Source organism: Durio zibethinus, chromosome 14, assembly GCF_047325235.1.
Source record: "Durio zibethinus cultivar Kanyao isolate XHJ-2024 chromosome 14, ASM4732523v1, whole genome shotgun sequence".
Lineage (NCBI taxonomy): Eukaryota > Viridiplantae > Streptophyta > Magnoliopsida > Malvales > Malvaceae > Durio > Durio zibethinus.
The window spans coordinates 13,657,711-13,682,989 of NC_143175.1; the positions used below are offsets into that span (position 1 = coordinate 13,657,711).

General features: G+C 31.3%; 1 non-coding gene across 1 annotated transcript; it reads left to right on the forward strand.

Annotated features, from left to right (window-relative positions):
- The first annotated feature begins 914 nt into the window (after positions 1 to 914).
- LOC149515060 (small nucleolar RNA R71) lies at positions 915 to 1,021 on the forward strand. Its single transcript, XR_016327909.1, has one exon. It is a non-coding gene; the product is annotated as a small nucleolar RNA R71 (small nucleolar RNA).
- Positions 1,022 to 25,279: the final 24,258 nt, after the last annotated feature.

Consider the following 25,279-nt stretch of genomic DNA (forward strand, 5'->3'; position numbering starts at 1 on the left):
TGGCAAAGAACATTAAGAGACATATCTTATAACATATTTTCTTTTCCCACTAAATCTACCTTAGGTTGTTTCACAAAACTGGGGAGGTTTACCACTATAAGTTTATCCATAAAATCATTCACCTCATCAAAATCCTCCATCTTAACATTTTCTAAAAAATAGATAGCATTACATCCTTCTTTATCTTGTCTTTTGGGGTTAGATTCAGTATTGCTAGAAAAGGTACTTATAGAGCGATTGGCTATGGTTTGGGCTAGTTGCCTTATATAACTTTCTATGTTCTTGATTGATGCAGCTTAGCTTTGGATATTGGTATTATTCTCTTGCATCAATTGGGTCAACATATTCTCAAAATTACGTTTCTTTTCTTAGGGTAAATTGTAGTTTTGTGGATTGGGGTGGTAGTTGTTATTTTGATTGTTGTAGATTGGTGGTTTGATTAGTTTCAAGAAAAATTTGAGTGGTTTCGCCATCTAATATTGTAGGTATTACTATGAGGATTGTAGTTAGGCTTAGATTATTAGATAAACTAGACAAGTTATCTTTTAAATTGGCATTTTTCATTGGAATGGGATCTTTTCATAGATATCATAAGAAACAAAAGGGTTTTAGATATCCTTTACATGGTTGGTTTGAAGTTAGGCTCTTAGGGCTTTATTACTATTATTTTTGTTAGAGCGACTAACTAGGAACTAATAAAGCTAATTGCATTTATCTTAAATAACCCCGTAAACTTTTTACTTACCTTCTTCTTTATGCTTCACTGATAATTGTTAGCAGCCATCTCTTCAATTAATTCCTTGCCTTTTTTAGAAGTTTTGCTCATACTTACCCCTCCAGCAGCTAAGTTTAATGTGGTTTTCATGAGTGGTATGAAACTATTATAAAAAATTTGAATTTGCAACCATTAAGGTAGTCCATGATGTAGGCATTTTTTTAGTAACTTTTTGAATCTTTCTCATGTATCATATAATGCTTCACCATCTGCTTGCAGAAATGTGGTGATCTCATTCCTTACATTGGCTGTCTCAGCAAGTGAGAAAAACTTTACTAGAAACTTTTGTACCAAATCATCTATATGTTGTGATTGAGCTAGGCAGTAGTGATGTCAACCAATTTTTCGCCTTGTCCTTGAATGAAAAAAAAAAAGTCTTAATCTAATAACATCATCCGAAACACCATTATAGCGAAAAGTATCACATAATTCAAGAAAATTTAAAAGATGAAGGTTAGGATCATCATTTAGGAGTCATCCAAACTGCATAAAAGTTTGGACAATTTGTATTATTAAAAGCTTGATTTCAAAGTTATTGGCTTGAATGGTTGGTTTTCTATTGGATGGTTGAAAACCATCAAAGTTAGGAACTGTATAATCCCTCAAGGTACTTTAAACCTTATTGTTTGCATTAGCCATTGGCATTGGTGTATATGGTGTTGATTACTCTTTTCTTCTTCTTCTAAATATCCTTTCAATTTCTTGATCAACTAGAGCTAAGTCAACACTTTTGGATCTGATAATGCAAACAAAAATAAAAGCAAATAAAAGAAAAAGAGTTTAGATTATAAGAGTTTAAGAAATCTTTATTGATATTGAGAACATCGCTATAACTCCAGCAACAGTACCAAAAATTTGATTACTATTTTTTATATAATCTACAAGTGCATAGATCAAGTAATAAAATGAAAGTATTCTAGTATCATCTCCTAAGAAATTATAGATTATAAATATTAGGTTACTCACAATTGTCAAAGGTGAAAGCCTAAAATCTTATATCTAAACAATTAAAAACTTAGGAGTTGATTACTAAATAAAGAAAAGAAAAGATTGAAAACAATATAAGCTTGAATCTTCACTTCACCAACTATCACTTAGAAAGTAAAAGAAAGTAGCCAAAAACTATATCTAAAAGAACAATGATTAAAATGTTGAAAACAAGGAAAAATGGAGATTGTCGAATGATTGTAAAGAACTTGAAACAATGATTGCAAAAAAATAAACTTGTAGATCATCCAAAAGAATAGTGGCCAAAACTTGTAAAGAACTAAAGTAGAGATTCTTGAATCTAACTTGAGAAATAAAGAATGCTTGGCAAAAATAAGATAGTAAAAACAAGATTCGAAATTAAAAATAACAAAAGAAAGACCTTGAAAAAAAATACTTCTTTAATTGAAAGAAAAGAATTTTAAGAACAAAGCTTTTTGTTGTTGGCAAATCTATTACCTAAACCAATAACTAAACTCAAGAAAAAAAAAAGTAAAAACTAAAAAGAGAGAAGATAAGAGAAAAATGGGCTAAAGGATGATGAAATGAGGTTAATGGCCTCCCTATTTATAGTGAAGGATTCGGTCAAGGGAGATAGGATTACAAGAATTTGCTTTCTACTCAAATACTAAAAGATAAGGTTGATCTTTATCTTCAAATGAGCCATGTCAAATGTGAACTCTTCATCCTTAAATGCCTTGGCTTAATATAGTGGTGATCTTGGCCATTGATCTTCACTTAATAAAATCTTGATAAAATCTTCTTCTTGGGTTCGGCTAAGATGGGTTTCAAGAGAGGATAATTGCTTTTTTATCGAAATTCTTGAAGTTCAAATAGATGACATCTTTCTCCAAGCAAAACTCTTTAAAGCTAAGCCATAGTGTCATGATCCTTCCCAAACTCTCTTAGGCCGAATAGTGTAGAGTCCATGGAAGTTTGGAGTCTTCAAATGATCAATTATCTTCTTCTCAAATTTTGAATTGCGGCACAAGGATAAAGTTTATAGATATAACTTCTTCAAATGAGCACTATCTTCTTACAATTTGACATGGCCGAATAAGATAAAGCATAAGAATCCTTAAGCTTACAAACTCTTTCAAGCATGCATTATCCTCATTTAATTTTGAATTGGCCAAATGAATGGAAGGAGTAGAAATGCGCTTGTGCAATTCAAACACTTCAAATCTTCTTTCTTTGCCCTATGATTACATGGATGGATGGTTTTGATCTAATAAAGTTTGGCTACTACCTTCCATAATATGGCCAAAGTGCTCTTTGCATGCTTGCATGCATGAATTGCATGAAAATGAAGTCCATAAGCTTGAAACCTTAAAAATCACAAAATAAGCATTAAAGCACCAAAAATCAACCAAATTTAAAAATTTTATACCATGTTAACATGTAAAAATACTATATTTTTAAGTGCTATCAATTTCAATAAACATTAGAGGAATAGGGAAACCAACGAAAAGAAGTGCTTTTAAAAAATTGACTTCTAAGGGCAAGCTTTCTACAATCTTCATTCAAGAATCAAAATTCTCAAAGGTAACAGATCGAATTATACAATAACTCTGGGCGAAATGACATAAAATTTAAGTATAGTGATGCTTGCAGTTTCTGCGGGTGGTTTAATTAGAGCATGTTTTGTGAAAGTCAATTCCAATTAATATCCTGTGTTACTCAAGACAGATAGATTTGGCTGAAAAGAACATATTCATGATTTACTGGTGTCTTCAATCTAATTAATATCTATGCTCCAAATGATGCCTGCGAGAAAAAGTTTTTCTTTGAAGATGTGGCGGAACTTAGAACCCCTGGTAATGAATTCTGGTGTATGGCAGGGGATTTCAATGAAGTTTTGAGTGAAGAAGAAAGAGTTAGTTCATCAAATTGCTCCAAAACAATTCACGACTTTAATATCTTTATTCAAAGTTCAAAGCTTTTGGATTTGCCACTAATAAGGAGAAAATACACTTGGTATAGAAGGAATGATTCTCCAGCAATGAGTCAGCTTGACAGAGTCCTCATATCACTGAACTGGTTGTCCTCTTTTTTGTCTGTTAATCAGTGGAGCTTGGATGGTTCTTTCTGGGATCACATTGCCATTTGCTTGGGCATTGATGTTATGGATTGGGGACTGAAGCCTTTCAAACTATTCAATCATTGGCTTGATAATGGTGACTTCAACACACTAGTGGATGAAAAATGGAATAACTATAGAATACATGGTTTTGCAGGATACTGTCTTCACCAAAAACTGAAACGGTTAAAACAGGATATCATATCATGAAAAAGCTATGCAAAAGGTGGTATGTTTGAAACTATAGAAGCCCTAAACAATGAGATTAGCATCTTGGAGAAAAGACACGAGGCAGACCTTTCCAATGTGGAAGTTGGAAATCTTATCAACACGAAGAGGAAGGAGTTATGGCATTCCCAAGCTATTGAAGAGCAATCTTGGAAACAGAAGTGAAGACTAAAATGGTTACAAGAAAGGGATAAAAACATGAAGTTTTTCCACTGCATGGCAAATCGTAGATGGAGAAATAATTTATTTGGCTGCCTATCTTTCAGAGGAAAACAATTCAATAATCCAAAAGAAATAAAAAATGTAATGGAAAAGCACTTCTCGAAATAAAGGACCAAGGCCGAGCTCTAGTATTCTCCAACACATTCCCGCATGTTCTTACCCCCTGTCAAGCCCTCCAGTTAAAAGAACCCTTCTCGGACAATGAAGTGTTGGAAGCAGTTATGTCTTATGATGTGATAAAGACCCGAGTCCAAACGGCTTCAATATGAATTCCATAAAAAGAAAGTGGAGCCTACTAAAGCAGGAAATCGTGGAGTTCTTCCAAGAGTTCTACAACACTAGAAAGCTCATGAAAAAGATAAGCAGCTCCTTTATAGTGCTGGTGGCAAAGAAACACTGCGCAAAATCTCTAAATGACTTTTGGCCCATATCACTAATAGGAAGTATCTACAAAATTCTGGCAAAAACCTTCGCCAACAGATTGAAACGGGTAGTGGGATCTCTTATAAGCCCCCTCCAATCTGCTTTTGTGGAAGATTGCCAAATTATGGACAGCATTCTAATTACTAATAAGATCATCGACAGTCTAAAAAGGTCAGCAAAGTGTAAGCTAGATATTAAGAAAGCTTTTGATAATGTCAGCTGGAACTTTCTCCTACAAATTCTGAATTATTTGGAGAAAGACATGCAAAGCAACGTCACTTGGGAAGCCAAAGTGTGAACGCATCAAGTCAGCGAGACTTAGGTGGTGGAATGGGCCTAGGAAACGAACCACAAGGGGTTGAAATGCCTTAGGGCCCACAGAAATACTGACAATGGGTATAGGGGGTATCCTAATGGAATGCGCCAACAAGAGAGGGGGAAGACCAAAACTTTACTGAAACCGCATACACAGTAGCCTATATTCCGCAATCGGATTTCAAAACACCACACAAAGGCCCACATGAAGAAAGCATTGAGATAATAGGGAGGGATCTTGCCTATGGAGGGAAACATGCATGGGATTGACAAATCATAATAGATGGCCCAGATGAACACAACAGCAAATAATAAGCTCCAACAACCAAAATGGAAGAAACTTGCACGTGAAACAAGAGAAATTGGGAATGTAGTTAACGTCGAAATAGGAAAAGGGAAACATGTAAATGAAAGTTTAGATAAAATAGAGGTCGACAATGCTGGTAAGCGAAGTAAAGTAGACGAAAAGGCAATTAATGGAATGGATAAAATTGAAATTGTGGTGACTGGGTACCAGTCCCGCCGGGACAAATGAGGTGCTTAGCCTAGAAATGTCATGGGTTTAAGAACCCACAAACAGTTCGAACTTTAAGAAGATTCTGAAGAGGGAAAACCCTGAGGTAGCGTTCTTGATGGAAACAATATCAAATAACGTCAAAATGGATAAAGTTATAAGACAATGCCGGATACAAAGGATGTTTAGTGTAGAAGCGGATTGAAGGCGTGGAGGGCTACTAATTTTATTGAAGGATGAGATTTTTTTGAACCTTTGTAATTATTCAAAACACCGCATTGATATGGACATCACAGATGCAGAGGGGAGGGTGTGGAGAATGATAGGGTTTTATGGAGAGCTGGCTACCAGTGAGAGAAAGTCTGCATGGGATCTGTTAAGGTTATTAGGAGAACAGAACAATATCGCATGGATCTGCCTAAGGGACTTTAATGAGATAATGTGAAGCGACAAAAATGAGGAAAGGGCGGCATGACCAGAAAGGCAAATGGAGGAATTCAAAACGATGCTAAAGGAAACGGGCCTACATGACTTGGGTACCAGGGATCGTGTTTACATGGGAAAGGAGGACGGAACAAAACCAGATTCATGAAAGGCCTGATAGGGCAAATGGCTATGAATGAGTGGACCGAGCTTTTTCCACATCACCTGGTGAAACACCTAACATGCCCTGTATACCATAATAGCCCTATTATCGTGGACATAATGGGGACAAAGCCAAGGTGACAGTGCAGACACAAGGAAAAGGAGAGTATTTGAGGCTATATGGATAGATGAACTAGAGTGCGTAGGGATAGTTGAAGAAAATTGGTCAGGAAGGGGGACAAGGCACCGCGGGACAGAATAAAAGAGTTACTAGGCAGGCTCAAAGTATGGAGTAAAAAAATTCTATGATCTCAGACATAGATTTAAATAACGGTCGTGATCATGTTTTCGGTCGCATAATATTTATCGCGTTTTCGGATATAACGGAGATAATTGTGGTCACTACGGTCATCAAGATCATGATTTTTTTTTGACACAATTTATTATAAAATGTAATAATTATAATTATAATTATAATTATAAAAACTCTTATTCAATGATTTTAAAAATAGTTTATGACACTATGTTTTTTATTTTTTTAAAAAAATTATTCACAATTTTATTTAGATTATAAAAAGCATTTATATTTTGTTTATCCATAAAATTTTTTTTGGCCAAGTTCATATTCAATATTAATTCTAGACAAATCAAATATTAACAAAACATAATATGTTAAATACCAAGCATTTAATTTAATAAAATTACAAACTTAAAAATATAATAATTTCAAATTTCATCAACTACAATTATTGATATATATTTCAAAATTTACCACATGGTAGAATGATGAGAAGGATCAGATTCTCTATCTTCACTTTGAGAGTTAAGTTGACTCCATCTCCATCCCTGAGGCCTTTGTTCTTGATACATTTGAGGTGGAGGATATATTTGAGGAGGTAGAGGATACATTTGAGGTGGATAATAATCATATGGAGGTGGATAACCATGAAGAGGTCGAAAATTAAGTTGTTCTGATGGATAGTAATGTCTTTGAGTACTAGTAGATGATTCACTATACTCAAAGTTAATAGAATTTGGTCCCCACCTGAAGATGAAGAACCTCTAGAAATATCATAGTGGTGCTTCTTCACTTTTCCTTTTGATCGAGCTGTACGTGCAATTTGACCCTTACTAGATTCAGCAAATAGATTTCTTTCGTATTCTGCCATATTAATGAAAAGTCCACCAATAGCAGCAAGCTCAAATTCTCCTCCAAGTGGGCTGTAAGATCGATTTGCATCCATATTATCATCAAAATTCGCACCATCACCATCACCATCATCATCTGGACTTAAACTACCACTGTCATCACTCTGACTTGGTGTTGGACTTAAACTTGAATGAGACACATTCCTTTCTTGAGATTGACGTGATCGTTCAACATTCATTTCATTATTAGAATTATCTGCAGGCAACCAATCAGAGTTTTGACCGTCTAATAGAGGATTTTTTTTCTCTTGCAGCCATTCTGTTAGTGGATCATCATCTTCAAAAATATGGTCAAGGCTAATAGGATTAAAACTATTATTTATTTCATCAATGCCCATTCTTTTCTGATGTCTCATCCTCAACCTCATGTTATAATAGGTATATACAAGTTTCTGGAGTCTTTCAAACTTCAATCTGTTTTTTGCTTTGGTGTGAATATAACTAAGTATGCTCTAATTACGTTCACAATTTGATGCAGATGTTGTTTGACTAAGCACTTTGATTACTAGTTTTTGTAATTCAGGAACACAAGTGCCATATATCATTCACCACTTAGCTGTATAAAACTATTTAAATTAAATTTCAATGGGCTATACAATTAAATAATATAAATAAATTATAATTATTTAACTTACTATTTACCTGGATTCATTTGCTTCCAAGCTTTTTGTGCTTGTGGATTACCAAATGTTTCATGCTTGTCTCGAAATAATAACAACTACATCAATTGAAAATACAATAATAAATGAATAAATAAAAAATAATTAATTTTTAATACATAAAATAAATGTTAAAGTTATAAAATAGTATTAAATACTAACCTGATTAATCATTCTAATTTGAGTATCTATCGAAGGTTCTAATCTTTCAATAACTGCTTTTATACCTTCTAATGTTTCTTTAAATACATTTGCAGAATGTTTCACTCCAAATTGAAATTGTGGATTTAGATAGTAACCTAAACATAATTTATAATAATATTATATTAAAGTAATAAAAAATAAATATATAAGTAATTTAAGTATAAAAAATAAACATATTTTTTAAATACCATCTATATTCTTGGTTTACTTACTAGCTGAATGCAAGTCATAGTGCATGAAACTCCATCTATTGTCAATAATCTTTTTATATTCAGCAGAATAACGACAAGTTTGTTGAATTGCTTGTTTAGCTTTATCCACAGCCTCGTAAATAAAGCCCATTGTTGGTTTTTCATCACCATCCACAAGGCGCAACACTTTTACCAAAAGCTCATAAATTTTTATTATATCGCCTGTTTTTTTCCAAAAATCTTTTCCCAAAATGATTTTTTTTTTTTCGCTTTATAAGCAGGTCCTGATTTTTGTTGTTCCCATTTTGAATCTTTAAATTCCTATATATTCATCAATTAATTTTTAGAGTAATATATTTTAAATTAATATTTTAAAATAATGATATCATAAAAAGATGCTAGATTTAAATAGTTGTACTAATTATTAAGTACTAACCTTTGAATTGAACATCTCTCTCAAACTTTGCTTTTGTCTCATAATTTCTTTTAATTATATGAAATGAGTGGCAAATCGGGTAAGAGCAAGACGAAGTATTTACTTCCCTTGTGTATATTTCTTCATCAAATTAACAGTTCAAATGTGATTGTCTATAAAACAAGTCACTTTCTTTACATCATCCAAAACCTTTGCCACATTTTTTTCTTTCCAATATCTTTAAAGCACAAGTCCAAACAATAAGCTGAACATACTGTCCAATACAAATGTTTTCTCTTCTCCATTAGTCTTTTTCCTGCGACCTTAAATGTTGCCTCGTTATCAATGACTATTTAAACAATGTATTTTTCTTCAATTTCTTCCACAACTTCATCTAATAATCTGTAGTAAAAGTTTGTATCTCTACTACGAACACTTAAGACATCTACAGATTTTTAAAAAATGATCCATTTACTATAGTAAACAGAGAAATTAATGATATGCATTTATTCAAACTATTGGTCCAACCACCACACATCAAAGTGACACCCAATTCATTCCAATAAGCTTTTAATCCATTAACCCATTTATGAACTTATTGATACTCAGACTCTAAATACACATCTGAGACCTCATAAGGTGTTGAAAGTCTTACATGTTGGCCAACTTCTTCTACCACAGAAATCAAATTATGCAACCATGGAGAATTTGCTAATTGAAAAGGAAGTCGATCATATATCAAAAATTTTGATACCGATTCACCCATTTTTCTTCTTAATGTCTTTAGAAATGAATCACTTACTTTTAGTTGTCTTGAAATTTTACTTCTAACCAATTCAGGAATAGCTCCCCTTAATGAAAATTTAGATTCATTTGGAGTTGATTTCCTTATTCTTTCTTCAAAATATTCAGCAACTAAACCATGAAAGCTTCATCTTTCTTCATATATGTTACTCCAACCACTAGTTCTTTGTCTGAATTTTTGTCTTCTGTGCCACTCATGTTATGATTGGATACTATCTCGCACGACTTGTCTAGTAGCGATGTCTTCATCAATAAATCCTTCATAATCATCTTTCCCTCTTAACTGTTATAAAAATTCATTTTTTCTCCTTTTGTTATCAGCTTTTTTTTATTTGCTTTCTTGAATGAGTTTCATTATACTTTCTCTTACTATACCTATTAATAATATAGTTAAAAAAAATTAGTTGCACATGCTTATGTAATTTTATAGTTTTTATTAAGAAATTAACAATAATATTTTCAAAGGAATTAAAAAAACATAACATACCAATAATGTTGGGGCATGGTGCAACATTGCCAGTTTTATGAGCAATGTGTTCTTTGAAACGCGTTATTCCTCTTTTTACAATTTTACCACAAAGTTTACATGAAACATTTCCTTTTTTATTTGGCACAGGTGTTCCAAAATGCCAACCTATATCATCACTTGGCGTGCCCTCTACTCCTCTACTTGAAAACTCTTTACGTTGTGGCATACTTACTATTTTGTATAAAAATAAAATAAACTTATATTTAGAAATATTAATATTACTTATTACATCATTAAAAATTGATTTTATGCTAAATTTTTTAATTTTTAGTTTTTAATCTTAAGAATATTATTGAATAACTTAATCTTTTTTATACACTAATTGATGTTAATTTTTTTATCACAAATAACTTCAAATAATTATATAATAAATAAAATCTTCAATAATTGCACAAAAATAATAAGAATTAATCTAATATCAAAAGAATTGACAACAATATAAATATCAAAACAACAAAAAAAATTATTAAATTTCATATACAAAATTATAAATTAATATCTAACACAATTAAAATATAATATTTAATTTTAATTAATTTTCATCTAACTTATATAAAAAATTTATCAATAATTTTCATTTACAATCTCTATGTATATCATATTAAATTATTAATCTCTTAATTTTTTTAATTATAAATCTTCAATCCCTCTAATTAGATTTTATCTAAAAATTTCAAAAATTAAAAGTTTTCAAACTTATATTTTAATAAAATTTTCAAACCTATATTTTTTATTTTTTAGTTTTTAATCTTAATAAGAGTAATAGATCATAAAATGCTAAATTTATTAAGTAACTTAATTTTTTTGATATACTAATTGATATAAATTTTTGTTTATCACAAACAACTTTTAATAATTATATCATAAACACAATCTTCAATAATTACACAAAAATAACAAGAATTAATCTAATATCAAAAGAATTAACAATAATATAAATATCAAAACAACAAAAAAAATATTAAAATTTAGATACAAAATTATAAATTAATATATAACACAATCAAAATATAAGATTTAATTTTAATTATTTTTCATCTAACTTATACAAAAAAATTTATCAAAATTTTTCATTTAAAATCTCTATATATTATATTAAATTATTAATCTCTTTTTTTTAATTATAAATTTTCAAAACCACTAATTAAATTTTATCTAAAAAATTTTCAAAAATTAATTACAAAATTAAATAAAAAAATTCAATCTCACCCTCCAAACACCCCACTACACACAATCCCTCCCCACCTTCCCCCCAATGCCCCACCGCACCCAATCCCTCCCCACCCCATCCAATCTCTCCCCACGTGTCTAATATCCCAAATTTGTTTAATTCTTTCTAGCAAACAATAGACCCTTCTAGAAACGCTAATACTCTCTTTGTTCATCTCTTCATGCTGCCTTCTTTGGCTTTCCAAAATTTTCTTCTTATCTTTTTTTTTTTTTCATCTCTCATTTTCTCTCGCATCCCTTTATCGCTATCACTTGCTGATTTGCCTAGTATCTATGGATACTTAGTTCATCTTTCAAACTCTCACAACAGATCATTTTATAAAAATTTTACAAAAAAAAAAAGGTAATTTAACTTTCTTTTCTTACCTTATTTGATCATGAATGTTGATTGATAACTTGAGGTTGATTTGAATTTGAATGCCAAAAATACCGATTGAATGGTTGAAACTTGAAATAATTGAACTGTTTTTTAGCTCGTTTTTTAATTTATTTTGATGATAAAGATTTGAGATTGTGAGCTTTATTTTTTGTTTTGGTTTTTACTTTTACTTTTGCAGGTTTCTTATTTTATTCTGCAGACTTAAAATTTTATTTTTTTTCTTGAACTATAGATCCGTGAGTAGAAAAACGGAATAGTGGCAATAACGATCCATTATTACCGCTATTGCTCGTTACGCCGTTATTTTTTGATCGTTACTTGTGAATGAATTTCTCAACCGCTTTTTATCTAATAACGGTGGCGGAGGGTGGTGTTATCGTAATTTTGCGGCCGCTATTTCGCTATTAAACCGTTATTTGAATCCCTCCCATGATATCAAAATGATAATTAGTAAATTCTTATGGCGACAATCTTTGGAAAAAGGAGGAATACATTGGAAATCATGGAAGTATATGTGCAGGGCAAAGAAGGCTGGCGGGATGGGATTCAAGGATATAGAGTGTTTCAACAAAGCTTTACTGGCAAAACAAGGATGGTTTCTTCTACACAATAACTCGTTACTCATGTATAAAGTCATAAAAGCCAAGTACCTCCCAGAAACATCTTTCCTTGAATCTAAGTTGGGGAAGACACCATCATATACATAAAGAAGCATATGGATGGGAAAGGAGGTACTGCACCTCGGGACTAGGTGGAGGGTTGGAAACGGAGGAAATATCAGTATATGGACAGACAAATGGATCCCACAGGAGGGCCATTTTATGCCTGAACCAAAAAAGGGCTACACCCCGATAACTAAGAAGGTTAGCTCTTTAATAAATAGCGTGCACAGTTGTTGGGATGAAGACAAGCTAAGGGACTGGTTTTCGACAAAAACATTTAGGGAAATTATGGCAATTCCAGTAAGCAACAGAATGCTACCCAACATTCAGGTATGACACTATACAAAATCTGGGCACTATAGCGTTAGAAGTAGATACTATTTACTGCTCTCAAATGATAACAAGACCAACCTACCACAACAGGGAAGAAGGGAGATGACAAGTAATGACAGTATGATAAACTAGAACAGAACATGGCATTTATTTAACCCAAGCAAGATTAGATTATTTGTATGGAGGTTGGGACATAATGCACTCCCTATGTATGAAAGACTGTAGACCCAGAGAATAACAAAATGTGCAATATGCCCACATTGCCAATTACATGATGAAACTGTAATGCATGCCATTAAAGACTACATTCACGCAAAGGAAGCATAGTTACATGCAGGCTACGACAGAAACTGGTAAGAATCCTAGACACAAATCGTGAAGGAATGGTTTACTCCACTGGTCAACAATATGAAAAAGGAAAAAGTCTATCGAATCATCGTAATGTGTTGGGTAATCTGGTATACCAAAAACGAAGACCTCAAAAATGGAAGAAACAGGGGCTACCTGAAAACAATAGAATTTGTTGATCAATATTTAAATGAAGTTGAATATGCTCATGCAAAACAAGTGGGCAGAATCATACGGGTTACGGCCAAATGGAGTACGCCCATGGAAGATGCTGTGAAAGTAAACTTTGATGGAGCATTGGACATAGGAAAAAGCACTGGAGGAGTGGGGCTGATTGCCTAGAACAATAAGGGTAAATTTAACATTAGTGTATTTATGTTACATAAAATATTAAAATTCGTGTATTTATATCATATTTTACACAATAAATACGTATCAAAATTTTTATCAACATGAAAACATAAAATTTATTTTTTTTAATTTTATTAAATTTATATATAATTATTATTAAAATTTTAAATCGTGTCATCTTTTTATCTTTTATTTTTATCATATTTGTATCGTGTTATTATGTCGTTTTTTAAATTATCAAATTTAAACAGGAGTAATGTTTAAGCAGCAAAATCTGATATTATTACTGGGATCAAAGATACAGCAATAATAGAAGGGATAGCAGCGTAAAGGCAGTTGAGTTTGCAAAGGGGATGGGATGGCAGAACATTGTGTTGGAAGGACATGCAAAAGGAATCATTACCCAGATCACACAACCACGGGTTATTAATTTATCGTTGATTGGAAACCAATTGGAAGAGATACAGTTGGATCTGGCAAGCTTTCGGCAATGGCAAAGCACGCATGACCAGAGGGAAGCGAACGTGGCAGCGCACAAGTTAGCAAGAATGGCTGTGGAAAGCATGGAAAACAGACAATGGTTGGATAAATGTCTGGTAGAAATAGAGTGCATTGTAGCCCATGATGCTATTCATTAATGAATGAAAATGTTTTCATTTAAAAAAAAAGAAATTTTATTTATTAAAAACTTTTAACTATTAAAAATATATATCTTTAAATAACTTAACCACTGAATAATTCTTTAACCAATCAAATTTTATTAAAATTTAAACTGATTTTTAATTAAAATTTAAATTAATATTTAACATAATATTTTTATTCCCACGCTATATAATATTAATTGATGGCTGAGAATATACATGCTTAATTATAACAGTTTCACAAATGCATTAATTCAAACAATATTTTAATTAATAATTGATGCATATATTCTTACCAAAAAATAGATATGGTTCGAATTCTTCTTCTTTAAATTAAAAAAAAAAGGCAAAGAAACAAATTTTTATAATGCTAGGATGACTCGAAAGCACGAAATAAATCAAAGCATACGTAACCCCACTTAAATTATTCCTCTTTTAAAATATTTCTCTTACGAGAATAAAATTACTCTTGTGGCCACTTTCTGGCTTGTTTTCTATTCTATGTGACCGTACGGGGTATCCAGAAAAGATTCTTTAATATGAGGTCATTGATTTAACTCATGATAAGGATATATATATATATATATATATATATATATATATATATATATGTTAGGATAGTTTCTTCCTTCCGGTTTTTTTCCCTCAATGTTTATTGACAAAGGTATAATTAAAGCTAAGCGAACGTATCGAGTAATACCTACCACCTTCTTTTGGATCTCTTTTAAGCTAAGCAAAGGTATAATTAAAATTCATTTTGTATTAAACATGCAGATATTAAATTTAAAATCATGGATATTATTCACATGTTTTAATTAATTTGGTGATATGGGTCTCTCTAACTCCTTCAACGAAAGTGAATGAAAGCAATTCACATCAATCTCATCATGTGCTTGAAACACTCTTTAATTGATTTTTTAAACAAAAATTTCTTGATAATTTCCTGATTCTTTGAGGATGAAAAGATTGTTTGATTGCAAACTCTTATGATTTTTTTCATAATGCTTTTTATTTGGTTGTGTTGACAAACATTTGTAAATATATATATATATATATATATATCTAAATCTTTTGATTTGATAAATTATACCATCTAGAAACTCAAGAGGTTGTGCTTCCACATCCAGATATTATGAACAATGTATGTAAACATAAATGGAGTGAAAAAAAAAGAAGTTTTTTGAAGTGTTTGATTTGCTAATTTTTAGATTTTTAGAAGAAAAACGATTTTGGAAGAAAATGATATTGAAGGAAAATAAGTGATTTTTTAGGTTTATTGACCATAAAAAATATAAGATTTTTATATTTTGTTAGAGGAATATAAAATTATTTAATAAAATTTTTTATTATATTATCCATGATAACACGACAGATATGAAAACATAAAATAATTTATTTAATTAATATTTATATGATTTTTAATTATAAATTATTTATATATTTAGTTAAATATTTTAGTATTTTTAATTAATTAATTTATTTAAAAAATAAAATAATTTCCTTTTAATAAATGCTTTTCCATATACTATAAAATTTATAGAAATATAAAGAAAAATTTACTGTACACTTTTAATAAAACTATATATTAAAATTTGTAGTTGTTGAAAATTATTTAAAAATATAAAAAAATGTAATATTATGAAATATAAGTTCACTGTATTTTTTACAATTAAGAAAATGAAAAAAGTATTGTGAATCATGCAATAAGATAGTTTCTAGAATAGAAAATAACAAATGTTTTGAGTTTTATGTTTTCAAAATGAGTGAGATATTAGGATTTTTAAGCAAAAACAAATTTCACAATGAGATCAACATAAAATAAATTATATGTAAGAGGTAATATTTAATGTGATTTAGCTCAATTGCCTACATCTACAGATAAGAGAGAAAATTCACTATAAAAATATGGAGAATGCAAATAGTACAAAATATCATAAACAATTACTAATCAAGAGCCGCTAAAACAATCTCAGTTTCCATGTTCCTTAGTGTATATAACTTATGAAATATCTTTTATCTCATGCAAGCAGTGTTTTTTCAAACAAACTCTTTTTCACATCCCTCCAGACCTATCTTTCATACAGATATCTTATAATTTTCTCTCATAATTCTAAAAGTTAATACTCATTCCATATTTATAAAGCTCTATTACTTGATCACCAAGAATTCTTATTTAATAAGAACTTTTACCCATTAAGAATATTTATTCTTAATTACTAAGTAATTCTTTAACTAATAGAATTTTACTGAAATTCAAAATGATTCCTAATTAAAATTTGAGTTAATATCTAACAAATCTCTACCTTGACACAAATTCTACCATCACATTAACCTTTAGGAAATCCTGATTATATATAGTCGAACCAATGCTGACTTGATACGAACAAGATGGTCAATACTTATGTATAGCCAAACCAACTTCACCCAGTTGACTCTACCTGCAACTAATGCCTTGTTGCAATATATCTTCTCTTGCATGTCTCTGATCTCACGAATACAATTTGTAATAACAACTCCCCTTCCACAATTGATGTAGGATAGATTCAACAATCTCCCTCTTCATACATCGGGTCAGAAGGGAGAGCTTCTATGCCTAGCTCATGAAGAGATATTGGCAACTTGGCTTTGATACCACTTTGATGAGATAAAATAACCTCAACCAATATTCAAACCAAATATTTGTAGTGAGAAAATCAAATTATCCTTCATTTGTGTGAATCTAGCAGGAATCAAACAAATAAAGCTAACAAATAAATCTCCAAACCACAAGTATAAAGACACAAGTGATTTACGTGAAAAACCTCCCTAAAATGAATAGTAAAAATCATGAACAGCAACAAATATCTCCATTATCAAAATAATAGAAATACAAAATTCACTCTAGCTAAAACTAGAGGTATATAACCGTAATATCTTAAGATTAAACAATCTTGTAAGAAAAAATTGGAAAAGTCTCAGTAAAATTAGAGATTAACAAATACTCACAAAATCAATAGGTAGAAAACTCAAAACTCAATCTCCACCATTCAGACTAAAAAATAATGAGTCCTGAACATATTGATAAAATTTCAGCTTAATCGAACAACGGATTGATCTTGATCAAACTATTTGACTGAAACTCCACGAAATCCCTTTTTTCTCTCTTTTTCTCTATTGTCGCCATACCACTCTTGTTTCTTTTTCAGCCATATAAAGGTTTAAAACCCTATAACTAAGCATGAAATGAATAAAAAGTCTTGGTGAATGGGCTTTGGTTTTAGGTCACCTCTATATTAAGGAAACCAAGCCCAACAAATCTCTCAATTTTCGACTGTGCGAATGAATCACCATTCCGACGATGGAACGACAAACTTCAAGCTTCTCTATTGGTAATGTCTTTGTTAATATATCAGAACCATTGTGATCGATGTGAATCTTTTCAAATTCAAACAAGTTATCATTGAAAGCATCTCTTAACTAATGGTACATTATATCAATGTGTTTTGATCTTTAATGAAAAGCAGAATTCTTACCAAAGTGAATTGCATTTTGATTTTCGTAAAAAATCACATAGCGTCGCTACTTGAAATCGAGTTCCTAAATGAAAATTTTCATCCATAACAATTTTTTGCATGTTTCAGTCGCTGTAATATACTCTACTTTTGTTGTAGAAAGTACAACACATTTTGTAGTCTCGATTGCCAAAATACAACCCCATATGAGAATGTAATCAAATAAACCGAATTAGACTTTTGAAAATTAACATCTCCTATTGTCATAACGTCTAGATCCGGGGATCTATCGCTAGACATTGACTTAAAGAGTCGCCACCAATCTTTTTTTATCTAGGTGCGATTGACCACCTAAAGAATCTATCATTTTAAAGAACACCTAAACTTAAAAGTCCATAATAGAATAGGTTCAGATCTATTGACCAGAACAGAGTTCGAGAGTACGGTTACGTATGAGAAAGGTCGTAGCACCCTCACAATGCCTATCGAAAAATGGTACCAGCTTATTTTGTGTTATCCAATAAGCCTTAAAATTTTATCAAGTAATTAATTATTGAAAATTATTCTCAATTGACTCTAATACTTTTAGCAAAAAATTAAAAAAATTCTCTCACCTCAAGAGTATGCAAGAAACTACTGTTTCACTTGCAGATGCTCCATCGTCGGATTATTTAACATTAAAGAAATTCAAGAAACAAAAAAGAAAAGAAATAAAAATTCAACTTTAGATATAAATCTTTTTCTCTTCAAAAATTCATTGTTTTTATGCAGAAAAAATTGATACTTTTAACTTCTCCTTAAAATATTTTAAAAATTTTAATTTCTAGAAAAATTGATACTTTCAACTTTTTCTCAAAAATAAATTTTTTAGAAAAAACTTATTTTCAAGGAAAATTGATACTTTCAACTTTTTCTCAAAAATATATTTTTTAGAAAAAATTTATTTTCAAGAAAAATTGATACTTTCAACTTTTCCTTAAAAAATATTTTTTAAAATTTTATTTAAAGAAAATAATAAAAAATAATAAAAATAAAAAAATAAAAGTAAAAAAAATAATAAAAATAAAATAAAAGAACTAAACAAACCTAACCTAATCAATAATAATAATAATACAAATAATAATAATAATAATAATAATAAATAAATAAATATAAAAAAAAACTTAGGAACGGTTCGACTTAGCTGCTCAGCTCGGTTCGGCTTGAGGAAGAAAAAGTGGCTCAAAAACGCGGCTCGAAGGCGTCGGCTCGACTCAAAAAATGGCTTGCATTCGGGTCGCACGCTGGTCGAAAGCGGATTGACACTTGGGTCGGGTCACCCGATTTCAAAATGCGCGGATCTTATGGGAACAGTAACGCCAAAACAACATCATTTTCATCGGATATAAAAGGCTAATTCCTCTATTTCTCAGTAAATCTCTCCTCCCCACTCTTTCTCTTCCCTTCATTTCCTCTCCCTTCTCTTTAAACCGATGAAGAACTTTGGTTGAATCTCGTTGGATTCTAAAAAAAGTCATCGAAATCTGAGTTTTTCATCGAAAGTTCGTCAAAAAGTTAGTTAGTTTTTGAAAATAGTTGCCGAAAACTGGGTAGCTGGTTAAAAAATTCAAACTTGATCAAAAAATTCAATCGAAATCTAAAAATTTTCCAAAAATTTCCAAAAAAAATTCACAAAAATCCTTCAAAAAATCCTGAAATTGCTCATGACCTTTCCTGAACACCTATTTTTTTTCTCTTTTCACTCTCTTCGTTGTCAGTCCTTTCTTTGTTCTTCCAGCACCTATTTATAGGGATTGATCAGAAGAGTTTCTAATCAATCTCAATTTCCTCTGGGATTTAGATACAATCTTTGAATCCAATCTCAACTTTGCTAGCCCCAAATTTTCGTAAGAATTTTAGTCTTTCTAATCCTAATCCCAATCGAGAATCAACCAAGAAAAAATAAAATAAAATAAAAAATATATATTAATAGATAAATGATAATATGTAAATAGATAAATAATTATAAATATATATTAACAGATAAATAATAATAAAATATGTTAATAGATAAATAATAACATATAAATAGATAAATAATTATAAATATATATTAACAGATAACTAATAAAATATGTTAATAGATAAATAATAATAATGAAAAATTATATATAAATACATAATAATAATAATAAATAAGTAAATAAAAGTAAAAAATAAAAGTGGACTTACCCATTTGGATCAGGCCCAATTGATCCGATCCTGGACCAAATTGGATGTCTACAACTGCCCCTCTTTACACATTTTCTGTGGAACAAAAATTACGTAAAGACTTAGACACCCATTTAAGACTCCACTCGACCTTTTTTTTTTTTTTTTTCGTGTTAAAATCTTGATCAAAGCTCCTCTAAACAGAGGCTCAACGACTTTGAAAATGAATAAAGCTCCTCTAAACAGAGGCATCATAACTTTAGAAAATAAATGGCTCCTCTAATCAGAGGCTCTACGACTTTTGAAAAATAAACAGCTCCTCTGATTAGAGGCTTTACGACTTTAAACAAAGCTCCTCTAATCAGAGGCTTAACAACTTTTGAAAGTAAATTGTTCCTCTAAACAGAGGCATCACAACTTTGAAAATAAAAGGCTCCTTGACGATCATGTCCAAAGGAGTTAAAAATCGTGTTTGAAAGAATTTCAGGAGATTATACCCGAAAGTCTTACGAATCAACCCAAGAGACTTTCTATTTCAAGGATTAGAAAATTACCTGACAAGTTTTTTCTCAAATTCAAAAATGTCTTCACATCTGTCTTCTTTATGCGGGATTTTGGAATACCCATGCTTCTTGAGTGTATGCAATGCATGTGAAATTTAATGCATGCTATGCAACTGTTGGCTAACTAATTCCTATTCAATTGTGGTACTCAAGTTTTTCAAGCTCTTTTCTTGAGACCCTTGATTCTTCAAAGACTAAGTTACGCTGTTCTTCTAAGATCGAGCCAGTGTAGCTCTCAGTCATCTCTTCCATTCGGTTCTCACATTCTTCTTATAAGAAATCTCTTTTCACATTCAATGTCATTATCATTAACTGAACATCTCGATTCTGTCTTTATCACTATTGAGTTTTTCAATGTAATATAAAAAAAATTCTTTATGCCATTATTCATTTATCAATCATTATTTCAAACTCAACAAGTAAGAATGCATTTGCACATTTTTTCGATTATAGAGTACTAAGAAGAAAGAATAAGAATGGTTGGGAAACAGTCAATAGATGAGGCACATAAAGAATGGAATAGAATATCTTTTATTAGCAAGATGTTGGTAAATTTTGGCCAAAGAAGAATTATAAGGATAAGTATGGGGGACAAAGCCCAAAAATGAACAATCCGACAATCATGATAACACATCTCAAAGTTTTTCTAAAAACCCAACTCTTTGATGCATTCAACAACTTAGAGTTCCTCTAAATTTGCTAGTCTCCATGCCAACGAATTTTTAAATTTGATGTTGTATTCTTATTATCTAAACCGTATTTTCAGGTTTTCAACTTAGAAAAACCCCCTATGACTCAAACCGTCCTTTTAGAGTTTTCGCCTTGAGTCCTCCTTTTTCATTCACTTTTTTTCTTTTTTTTATTTTTTTAGTTTTTTTCATTTCATTTTCTCTTTTTTTTTCAAGCATAATATTTCTTCACAGCATCAAAATTTATAAGATGGGGTAAATCATTTTCATCCATCTCAGTCAGTATAACGCTATACCTGAGAAAGCTCGTTTCACCACATACAACCCTTCTCAATTCGGAGTCTATTTTTTTCTATTATCGTGCTAGATTGGGAGGATTCTCTTCAAGACTAACTCTCTTTCTCGAAAGCAATGGGATCAAATATTTTTGTCATGAGCCCTCATCATTCTTCTTTGATATAGCTGACCATGGCACAATACAGTCAATCTCTTTTCTTTTATAAAATTTAACTATTCATAGCGTTCTAGAATCCATTCAACTTCTTTCAACTCAACTTCTTTTAGAACCCTCAAGGATGGGATCTCTACTTTCACTGGTAGTACAGCTTCATCCTATAAACTAAAAAAAATGAGGTTATCTTAATAGAGGTACGCACTGACGTTCGATATGCATGCAGTGTAAATGGTAACTTCTCATGCCAATTTTTATAAGTCTCGATCATCTTTTCAAGAATTCTTTTTATGTTCTTGTTGGCTACCTCAACTGCCTTATTCATTTTTGAATGGTATGGTACAGAGTTATGATGTTTGATCTTGTATTGAGCACATATTTTTTGCATCATTTTACTATTTAGATTTTTGGCATTGTCTGAAATAATTTTCTCTAAAAATCTATATCTACAAATGATTTCTCTTTTTTTAAACTTGCAAACCACCGATCGTGTTACATTTGCATATGATGCCACCTCTACCCATTTTGTGAAGTAACATATCATCACAAAAATAAATCTATACCCATTAGAAGCCTTCGAGGTAATAGGACCAATGACATCCATGCCCCACATTGAGAATGGCCAAAGTGGTGCCATAACATGTAAAATAGATGGCGGAGTATAGATCTTATCAGCATATATCTGACATTTATGGCATTTACAAGCATAGTCAATGCAATCACTCTCCATTGTCAACCAGTAGTATTCTACTCTCATGATCTATCTCACCATCATATGTCCACTGGCATGTGCCCCACATATTTCATCATGTACCTCTTTAATGATTTTTCTTGTTTCAGCTTTACTTACGCATCTTAGTAATACTTGCTCCCGACTTCTTTTATACAGAACATCTCCATCCAGAAAAAAACTCATAGCCAATCTTCGGATGACCATTTTATCATTTTTTATTGCTTGAATTGGATATTGCTGATCCTTAATATACTGTAAGATATCATAATACTAGGGCTTCCCATCTTCTTCATCTTCTACATTGAAGCAATGAGCTGACATATCCTTAATATCTAACCTGATGGACTGAATGTCAGTATTGTCATTAATTCAAATCATTACAGTCAGAGTAGCCAAAACATTGGTAATCAAATTTTTTTCTCAAGGTAAATGATCAAACTGGATATCTTCAAATTACTTTATCAACTCTAAAATATACTTATGATATGGAACGAGTTTTGAATCTCTCATCTCTCATTCTCCTTTTAACTAGTATATAACTAAAGCTAAGTGTCCAAACACTTTTAATGCTTTCACTCTTCTATCTATAGCAGCTTGTAAACCCATAACACATGTCTCATATTCAGCAATATTATTTATGCAATTAAAATTTAACCTTACTGTTACAGGGTAGTATTGTTCTTCTGGAGAAATCAAAATCACCTCAATTTCATGTCTCGAGGCATTTGCAGCTTCATCGAAATACATTCTCCAACACTTTTTTTCATGCTTCCATTTCTCCAGTTGGAAAATAGTCATTAGATCTTCATTAGGGAATTTCAACTTCATTGGTTCATATTCTTCAGTAGCATGATCTGTAAGGAACTTTGCTATAGCGCCCCCTTTTATTGCCTTTTAGCTTACATATATAATATTATATTTCGAGAGCATTATTTGTCATCTAGCAATTCTTTCAGATAAAAAAAACTTTTCGAAGATATATTTAATTGGATCTAATTTTGCTATGAGCCATGTGGTATGATAGAGCATATACTGTCTGAGTCTTTTGGCAATCTACGCTAATGCACAACATATTTTCCCCAATGAGGAATACTTGGATTCATATTCTGTGAACCTTTTACTCAGATAGTAAATAGCTCTCTCCTTTCGGCTAGACTCATCTTATTACCTCAGCACACATCTCATTGAATTCTCACACACTGTCAAGTATAGAATTAAGGGTTTTCCTGAAACAGGTGGCACCAACACTGAAAGGTTTGACAAGTATTGTTTAATTTTATCAAAAGCCACTTGACATTTTTTATTCCATTTTTTAAGATTATTCTTACAAAGAAGCTTAAATATGGGATCACATTTGTAGGTAAGCTGAGAGATAAACTGAGAAATATAGTTCAATCTTTCCAGAAAACTTCAAACTTCCTTTGATGTACTCAAAGGTGATAAATTTTGAATGACCTGTATCTTGTCTGAATCAACTTCAATTCCTCTTTTACTGACCACAAAGCCTAGTAACTTCTCTGACTTTACCCCAAATGTGCACTTGGCTGGGTTTAACTTGATCTAAAATCTTCTCAACCTCTCGAATAACTTTTTGAGGTTGGTGACATGATCTTCATTCTCACAAGATTTTACAATCATATCGTCTACATACACTTCAATCTCTTTGTGCATAATATCATGAAAAAGTGTTACCATGGCCCTTTGATATGTTACCTTAACATTCTTTAACCTAAAAGGCATGACTTTGTAATAAAAAGTTTTTCTCATGATCATGAAAGTGGTTTTTTCCATATCATCTACAATCATTTTTATCTGATTATACCTGAGAACCCATCTATAAAAGAAAAAATTGAATGCTTAACCGTGTTATCTACTAGTGTGTCGATATGCGGTAAAAGAAAGTTATCCTTTGGACTAGCCTTATTCAAATCACGATAGTCTACACACATTCATACATTTTCATCTTTCTTAAGAACTGGTACTATATTGACTACCCACTCTGGATACTTCATACCTTTTCATCTTTTTTAAGAACTGGTACTATATTGATTACCCACTCTGGATACTTAACCACTTGTAAAAAATCTGCATCAAACTATTTTTTCACCTTTTCTTTGATCTTTAGTAGCATTTCAGGCTTCACTCGTCTCAATTTTCCATCGAATTGGCTTACATTTTGGCTTTAAGGGCAATCTGTGCTCTATTATCTCTGTGCTCAGTTTCGGCATATCCTGGTAAGACCAAGCAAACACATCTATGAATTCTTGAAGTAAATCTACCAAACGTTACCTATCTCCAAATGAAAGTGAAGTGCCAATTCTGACATCTTTTTTATTTTTTTCATCTCCTAGATTCACTAAGTCAACTGTCTCCTAATGAGGCTCAATTGGCTTATTTTCTTGTTCAATCAATCTCATTAGGTCTGGAGGCATAACATATTCTTCAAAATTCTCTTCATTGTCAAGTTCATCAGTGTTAATTAAATTCTCAAAACTAACATCTTGATTGTTATCATAATTATCTTTATGTTCATTTAAGGACCTGAAATTAGATGAAATGGGATATGTTGGCAAGATATTTTTGAAAAAATGGTAATAATGAAGACACAAGAAGAAATGAATGAAAATGCATCCTTTTTAATCTTTATTAAAATAATAAAAGATAAATGGCCCAAACAAGAAAAATCACCCAAATGCCTTGGGCAATAACTATTGGTATGTTAAAATTACATTGTATTAGTTTCAAAAGTCACAGGCACTCCAATTGTTCAACTCATAATCTGGCAGACAAAGGCGAACCCACCTCTCTTGATTAAGCCCCACTTCATCTTCTATAGCATTAATGGTTAACTGGGCAAAAGCTCTTTCCATATTTTTTTTTGTATCTGGGTACATGAATCTTTCAGGCCTGAAAATCTCATACAGGTGTGGGATAACCACTAGTCTTACTATTTTTCCTGTTGACCTTCTCTTGATATCTCATTCGTTACCTCATAGCCTAGGCCTAACCTTTCACTATTATCTATCACTGTCGAGGGTTCTTTTATTCCCTGCAAGTTTTTGCCCAATCGTAATCCTG